This window comes from Salmo salar, chromosome 29 (assembly GCF_965601325.2).
Source record: "Salmo salar chromosome 29, fSalSal1, whole genome shotgun sequence".
Taxonomy (NCBI): Eukaryota; Metazoa; Chordata; class Actinopteri; order Salmoniformes; family Salmonidae; genus Salmo; species Salmo salar.
Window position 1 is genome coordinate 26,917,476 of NC_138319.1, and position 9,662 is coordinate 26,927,137.

Genomic DNA, 9,662 nt, shown 5'->3' on the forward strand with positions numbered 1-9,662 from the left:
CATTGATATAGGACATACTGATCACTCAATATAGGGCACAATGTTACATTGATATAGAACACAATGTTACATTGATGTATGCCATACAGTTAAATTGATATAGGACAAAATGTTACATTGATATAGGACACCATTTTATGTTGATATATGCACAATGTTACATTGATATATAAAACTTATTTGCATTGATATAGGAGACATTGTTACATTGATATAGGACATACTGTTACATAAATATAGTACACCATGTCACATTGATATAGGCCACAATGTTACATTGATATACTGTAGGACACAATGTTACATTGATATAGCACGCACTGCTTCATTGATATAGGACACAATGTTACATTGATATAGGAGACAATGTTACATTGATATAGGACACAATGTTACATTGATATAGGACACAATGTTGCATTGATATAGGATACACTGTTATATTGATATAGGAGACAATGTTACATTGATATAGGACACAATGTTACATTGATATAGGACACAATGTTGCATTGATATAGGACACAATTTTACGTTGATATAGCACACAATGTTAGAATGATATAGGACACAATGTTACAGTCATATACTGTAGGACACATTGTTACGTTGATGTAGGACACAATGTTACATTCATATACGGTAGGACATACTGTTACATTGATATAGGACACAATGTAACATTTACATAAGGCACAGAGTTACATTGATAAAGGAAACAATGTTTCGTTTATATAGGACACAATGTTACATTGTTATAGGATAAAATATCACGTTGAAATAGATCACAAAGTTACAATGATATAGGACATACTTTTACATTGATATAGAACACAATGTTTTATTAATATTCGACACAATGTTACATTGATATAGTACACAATTTTACATTGATATAGGACAATGTTACATTGATATAGGACACAATGTTACATTGATATAGGACACAAAATTATGTTGATACAGGACACAATGTTACATTGATATATGACATTCTGTTACATTGATATAGGACACAATGTTACATTGATATAGGACACAATCTTACATTGATATAGGACACAATGTTGCGTTGATATAGGACACAATTTTACGATGATATAGCACACAATGTTACAATGATATAGGGCACAATGTTACAGTCATATACTTTAGGACACATTGTTATGTTGATATAGAACACAATGTTACATTGATAAAGGACAATGTTACATTGATATAGGACACAATGTGACATTGATATAGGACACACTTTTACAATGATGCATTAAAAGATGACAGAGATTTACATTGATATGGCACACAATGTTACATTGATATAGACATACGGTTATATCGATATAGGGCACAATGTTATATTGAAATTGAACACATTGTTACATTGATATAGGACACAATGTTACATTGATATAGGACACAATGTTACATTGATATATGACATATTGTTACATAGATATATTACAATACGTTACAATGATATAGGACACACTTTTACATTGAATTAGATCACAATGTTTCATTGACATACTGTTGGACACATTATTACATTGATATAGGAAACAATGTTACATTGACATAAGACATACTGTTACACTGATATAGGACAATGTTACATTAATATAGGACACAATGTTACATTGATATAGGACAGAATGTGACATTGATATACAATGCTAAATTGACATAGGAAATAATGCTACATTTATATAGGACACAATGTTACATTCATAAACTGTAGGACACATTGATACATTGATATAGGACACAATGATACATTGATATAGGACAGAATGTTACATTGATATAGGACACAATGCTAAATTGATTTAGGAAATAATGCTACATTTATATAGGACACAATGTTACATTCATAAACTGTAGGACACATTGATACATTGATATAGGACCCAATGTTACATTGATATAGGACACAATGTTACATTGATATACTGTAGGAAACATTTTTGCTTTGATATACGGTAGGACACAATGTTACATTGATATAGGACACACTATTACATTCTATAAGACACATTGTTACATTGATAAAGGACACAATGTTAAATTTATATATGACATAATGTTACATTGATATACGACAATGTTAAATTGATATAGGACACAATGTTACATTCATATAAGACACAATTTTATATTGACATAGGACACAATGTTAGATTGATAAATGACATACAGTCACATTGATATAGGACACATTGTTGCATTGATATAGGTCACAATGTTACATTGATATTGGATACAATGTTAAATGATATAGGACACAGTGTTACATTGATATAGGACATACTTTTACATTGATAGAAGAAACACTTTTGCGTTGATATAGGACACAATGTTACATTAATATAGGACACACTTTTACATTGATATAGGCCACACTGTTACATTAATATAGGACACATTTTTTTCATTGATTTAGGCCACAGTGTTACATTGATACAAGACAGAGATTTACATTGATATGGCACACAATGTTACATTGATATAGTACATACTGTTACTTCAATATAGGACACAATGTTACATTGATATAAAACACAATGTTACATTGAAATTGAACGCAATGTCACATTGATATAGGACACAATGTCACATTGATATAGGACACAATGTTACATTGATATAGGACACAATGTTACATTGATATATGCAACAATGCTACATTTATATACTGTAGGACATAATTTTACATTGATATACTATAGGACACATTGTTACATTGTTAAACTGTAGGACACAATGTTACATTGATATAGGATACACTATTATATTGATATAGGAGACAATGTTACATTGATATAGGACACAATGTTACATTGATATAGCACACACTGTTACATTGATATAGGATACACTGTTATATTGATATAGAAGACAATGTTACATTGATATAGGACACAATGTTACATTGATATAGCACACACTGTTACAGTGATATAGGATACACTGTTATATTGATATAGGAGACAATGTTACATTGATATACTGTAAGACATAATGTAACATTGATCAAATCAAATCAAATTGTATTGGTCACATACACATGGTTAGCAGATGTTAATGCGAGTGTAGCGAAATACTTGTGCTTCTAGTTCCGACCGTAATCAAGTAATCTAACAATTTCACAGCAACTACCTTATACATACTAGTGTAAAGGAGTGAATAAGAATATAAGAATATGTACATATAAATATATGGATGAGCGATGGCCGAAGGGCATAGGCAAGATGCAGTAGATGGTATAAAGTACAGTATATACATATGAGATGAGTAATGTAGGGTATGTAAACATTATATGAAGTGGCATTGTTTAGTGACTAGTGATACATTTATTACATCCAATTTTTAATTATTAAAGTGGCTGGAGATTTGAGTCAGTATGTTGGCAGCAGCCACTCAATGTTAGTGATGGCTGTTTAACAGTCTGATGGCCTTGAGATAGAAGCTGTTTTTCAGTCTCTTGGTCCCAGCTTTGATGCACCTGTACTGACCTCGCCTTCTGGATGATAGCGGGGTGAACAGGCAGTGGCTCGGGTGGTTGTTGTCCTTGATGATCTTTTTGGCCTTCCTGTGACATCGGGTGGTGTAGGTTCCTGGAGGGCAGGTAGTTTGCCCCCGGTGATGCATTGTACAGACCTCATTACCCTCTGGAGAGCCTTACGGTTGTGGGCAGAGCAGTTGCCGTACCAGGCGGTGATACAGCCCGACAGGATGCTCTCGATTGTGCATCTGTAAAAGTTTGTGAGTGTTTTTGGTGACAAGCCAAATTTCTGATGTAACACACACTGTTACATTGATATAGGACATACTGTAACATTAACATAGGACATAGTGATACATTTATATAGGACACAATGTTTCTATGATATAGGACGCAATGTTACATTGATATACTGTAGGACACAATGTTACATTGATATATACTGGAGGATGCAATGTTACATTGATATAGGACATACTGTTACATTGAAATAGGACAGAATGCAAGCAACATTGATATAGGACACAATGTTACATTGATATATGACATGCTGTTACATTGATATAGGACACAATGCAACATTGATATAGGACACAATGTTGCATCGATGTACTGTAGGACACAATGTTACATTGATATGCTGTAGGACACAATGTTACATTGATATAGGACACACTGTTACATTTATGTACTGTAGGACGCAATGTTGCATTAATATAGGACACAATGTTACATTGATATAGGACACAATGTGATATAGAACGCAATGTTACATTGATATACTATTTGACACACTGTAACATGTATATACTGTAGGACACATTGTTACATTGAGATATACTGGAGGATGCAATGTTACATTGATATAGGTCACACTGTTACATTGATATACTGTAGGATGCAATGTTACATTAATATAGGGCACAATGTTACGATTATATAGGACACGATGTTACATGATATATGACATGCTGTTACATTGATATAGGACACAATGTTACATTGATATACTGTAGGACACAATGTTACATTGATATAGCACACAATGTGACATTGATATAGGACAAACTGTAACATTAACATAGGACATACACTACCAGTCCAAAGTTTTAGAACACCTACTCATTCAAGGGTTTTGCTTTATTTTTACTATTTTCTACATTGTAGAATAATAGTGAAGATCTCAACACCATGAAATAGTACACCAAAAAAGTGTTCAACAAATTAAAATATATTTTATATTTGAGATTCCTCAAATAACCACCCTTTGCCTTGATGACAGCTTTGCACACTCTTGGCATTCTCTCAACCAGCTTCATGAGGTAGTCACCTGGAATGCATTTCAATTAGCAGGTGTTGTCATGGGCGTCGTAAGGATTGGACCAAGGCGCAGCGGGTAAAGTGCTCATCTTCTTAATTTATTTAAAGAAAACACTTAAACAAAATAAACAAACGATGAAAAACAGTTCCATAAGGCTCCCAGGCTATACAGAAAACAACCACCCACAAAACACAAGTGAAACAAACACAACTAAATATGGCCTCCAATTAGAGACAACAACAACCAGCTGCCTCTAATTGGAGGTCATTGCCAAAACCCCAACATAGAAATAGAAAACTAGATATAAACATAGAAATAGATCACATAGAACCTAAACCCCAAAACACCGAAACACACAAAACAAACACCCCCTGCCACGCCCTGACCAAACTACAATGACAAATAACCCCTTTTACTGGTCAGGACGTGACAGGTGTGCCTTGTTAAAAGTTAATTTGTGGAATTTATTTCTTAATGAGTTTGAGCCAATCATTTGGCCAATCATTTGTGTTGTGACAAGGTAGGGGGGTATACAGAAGATAGCCCTATTTCGTAAAAGACTAAGTTTATATTATGGCAAGAACAGATCAAATAAGCAAAGACAAATGACAGTACATCATTACTTTTAGACATGAAGGTCAGTCAATCCAGAAAATGTCAAGAACTTCTAAAGTTTCTTCAAGTGCAGTCACAAAAACCATCAAGAGCTATGATGAAACTGGCTCTCATGAGGACCACCACAAGAATGGAAGACACAGAGTTACCTCTGCTGCAGATGTTAAGTTCATTAGAGTAACCAGCCACAGAAATTACCGCCCAAATAATTGCTTCACAGAGTTCAAGTAACAGACACATTTCAAAATCAACTGTTCAGAGGAGACTGTGTGAATCAGGCCTTCATAGTCTAATTGCTGCAAAGAAACCACAACTAAAGGACATCAATAATAAGAAGAGACTTGCTTGGGCCAAGAAACACGAGCAATGGATATTAGACCGGTGGAAATGTGTCCTTTGGCCTGGAGTCCCCATTTGAGATTTTTGGTTCCAACCGCTGTGTCTTTGTGAGACGTGGTGTGGGTGAATGGATGATCTCCGCATGTGTATTTCCCAATGTGAAGCATGGAGGAGGAGGTGTTATGGTGTGGGGGTGCTTTGCTGGTGACACTCTCTGTGATTTATTTAGAATTCAAGGCACACATAACCAGCATGGCTACCACAGCATTGTCCAGCGATACGCCATCCTATCTGTTTTGGGTTTAGTGGGACTATCATTTGTTTTTCAACAGGACAATGACCCAACACACCTCCAGGCTGTGTAAGGGCTATTTGACCAAGAAGGAGAGTGATGGAGTGCTGCATCAGATGACCTGGCCTCCACAATCCCCTGACCTCAACCAAATTGAGATGGTTTGAGTTGTCGGACCGCAGAGTGCAGAAAAAGCAGCCGACAAGTGCTCAGCATATGTGGGAACTCCTTCAAGACTGTTGGAAAAGCATTTCAGGTGAAGCTGTTTGAGAGAATGCCAAGAGTGTGCAAAGCTGTCATCAATGCAAAGGGTGGCTATTTGAAGTATCTCAAATCTCAAATATATTTTTATTTGTTTAGCACTTTTTTGGTTACTACATGATTCCATATGTGTTATTTCATAGTTTTGGTGTCTTCACTATTATTCTACAATGTATAAAATAGATAAAATAAAAACCTTTAATGAGTAGGTGTTCTAAAACTGTTGACCGGTAGTGTACTGTTACATTGATATAGGACATACTGTTACATTAACATAGGACATACAGTAACATTAACAGAGGATACACTGTTTCTTTAACGTAAGACTGTTACAGTTCAAGCACTTCTCCCATGCATAAAAGCAAGATGGACAATAATATGAAAGGGCGTTCACACAATCAGGAAAGATATTTGTTAATTACATGATTTTTATTCACATGATATTTCACATAGTCTGCCTCACTGAAATGTGTTTAGCTTTATAGTGCACATTTATACAGAACAGTAAATACTGTACCAGGCAGACTTACCTCCAGTATTTCCTGGAGTGATAATGAAGGGGACATGTCAAGCACATGCACTGATCATCGCTAGTTATTTTCCTCCCGTTCTGAAGCAGGGGAGTCACCAGATCTGACAGGAACACTTTATGACGTTACTCCTGGTGAGGACTTCTGCAGCACACACCATTGGCTCCATGGTCACATCCGGGCTCCCAAATACATTCAGGCTGGGGGGAAGGTTTGGAGAGCGAGATGAGGAGAAAGCGGGGGTGGAGAGAGGGATGAGGAGAGAGGGGTAGATAGAGGGGGGTGGAGAGAGGGATGAGGAGAGAGGTGGGTGGAGAAAGGGATGAGGAGAGAGGAGGGTTGGGGAGGGACAAGGAGAGAAGGATGAGGAGAGAGGTGGGTGGAGAGAGGGATGAGGAGAGAGGGGGTGGAGAGGAATGAGGGGAGAGGGATGAGGAGAGGGGGTGGAGAGATGAAGGAGAGAGGGGGGTAGAGAGGGATGAGGAGAGAAGAATGAGGAGAGAGGGGGTGGAGAGAGATGAGGAGAGAAGAATGAGGAGAGAGAGATGAGGAGAGAAGAATGAGGAGAGAGAGATGAGGAGAGAAGAATGAGGAGAGAGGGATGAGGAGAGTGGGGGGGGTTAGCTGCTGGGTCTTTTTTCTGTCATTATCCTCGGTCGCTGTCTCAGACTCATCTGATGAAAGTCAAGTAATATGCTAGCCCTGGTTATTTGACGACTGGAACTCAACAACTTAACTTAGTTAATCCTGAATCGGGGGTTCATTTAAATGAATTCCCCTCTCTGGCTGCTCCATCTCCTCAGTGTGCATGTAGGGGGGATCTGGTGGGGGGATGGGAGGCTTTATGCTGCTATGTGGTGGGTGAGGAGACAGCATGATGAAGAGGATGGCATACATACGAAACAATAGAGAGAGGGAGAGGAAAAATGCCAGCACAGCATTTTCAAAAAGTCCATGCAAGGCGTATAGATGGTATTTCTTAAATGTGTAATTGTGGTGGTAGTATAATAAAAATATTCAGGCGAATAGATGAAGTTTTCATATCGCTTAGCTAGTGGTGCATCCCATATGTGTCTGCATGTATGTGGGAGGCATACTGTGTGTATACATGTTTATGTGTCATTCTATTCTATATGTGATGTATGGTGTGTTCTATTCTATATGTGATGTATGGTGTGTTATATTCTATATGTGATGTATGGTGTGTTATATTCTATATGTGATGTATGGTGTGATCTATTCTATATGTGATGTATGGTGTGTTATATTCTATATGTGATGTATGGTGTGATCTATTCTATATGTGATGTATGGTGTGTTATATTCTATATGTGATGTATGGTGAGTTATATTCTATATGTGATGTATGGTGTGTTATATTCTATATGTGATGTATGGTGTGATCTATTCTATATGTGATGTATGGTGTGTTATATTCTATATGTGATGTATGGTGTGTTATATTCTATATGTGATGTATGGTGTGTTATATTCTATATGTGATGTATGGTGTGTTATATTCTATATGTGATGTATGGTGTGTTATATTCTATATGTGATGTACAGTGTGATCTATTCTATATGTGATGTATGGTGTGTTATATTCTATATGTGATGTATGGTGAGTTATATTCTATATGTGATGTATGGTGTGTTATATTCTATATGTGATGTATGGTGTGTTATATTCTATATGTGATGTATGGTGTGTTATATTCTATATGTGATGTACAGTGTGATCTATTCTATATGTGATGTATGGTGTGATCTATTCTATATGTGATGTATGGTGTGTTCTATTCTATATGTGATGTATGGTGTGTTATATTCTATATGTGATGTATGGTGGGATCTATTCTATATGTGATGTATGGTGTGTTATATTCTATATGTGATGTATGGTGAGTTATATTCTATATGTGATGTATGGTGTGTTATATTCTATATGTGATGTATGGTGTGTTATATTCTATATGTGATGTATGGTGTGTTATATTCTATATGTGATGTATGGTGTGATCTATTCTATATGTGATGTATGGTGTGTTATATTCTATATGTGATGTATGGTGTGTTAAATTCTATATGTGATGTATGGTGTGTTATATTCTATATGTGATGTATGGTGTGTTATATTCTATATGTGATGTATGGTGTGTTATATTCTATATGTGATGTATGGTGTGTTATATTCTATATGTGATGTATGGTGTGTTATATTCTATATGTGATGTATGGTGTGTTATATTCTATATGTGATGTATGGTGTGTTATATTCTATATGTGATGTATGGTGTGTTATATTCTATATGTGATGTATGGTGTGTTATATTCTATATGTGATGTATGGTGTGTTATATTCTATATGTGATGTATGGTGTGTTATATTCTATATGTGATGTATGGTGTGTTATATTCTATATGTGATGTATGGTGTGTTATATTCTATATGTGATGTATGGTGTGTTATATTCTATATGTGATGTACGGTGTGATCTATTCTATATGTGATGTACGGTGTGATCTATTCTATATGTGATGTATGGTGTGATCTATTCTATATGTGATGTATGGTGTGTTATATTCTATATGTGATGTACGGTGTGTTCTGTTCTATATGTGATGTATGGTGTGTTATATTCTATATGTGATGTATGGTGTGTTATATTCTATATGTGATGTACGGTGTGATCTATTCTATATGTGATGTATGGTGTGTTCTATTCTATATGTGATGTATGGTGTGTTATATTCTATATGTGATGTATGGTGTGTTATATTCTATATGTGATGTATGGTGTG

General features: G+C 35.6%; 1 long non-coding RNA gene across 1 annotated transcript; it reads right to left on the reverse strand.

Annotated features, from left to right (window-relative positions):
- Positions 1 to 121: 121 nt before the first annotated feature.
- Positions 122 to 7,646, reverse strand: LOC145865781 (uncharacterized). The gene is made up of 2 exons (XR_014383087.1): positions 6,861 to 7,646; positions 122 to 3,750 (listed from the first exon to the last, which is right to left on the reverse strand). It is a non-coding gene; the product is annotated as an uncharacterized LOC145865781 (long non-coding RNA).
- Between the last annotated feature and the right edge of the window lie 2,016 nt (positions 7,647 to 9,662).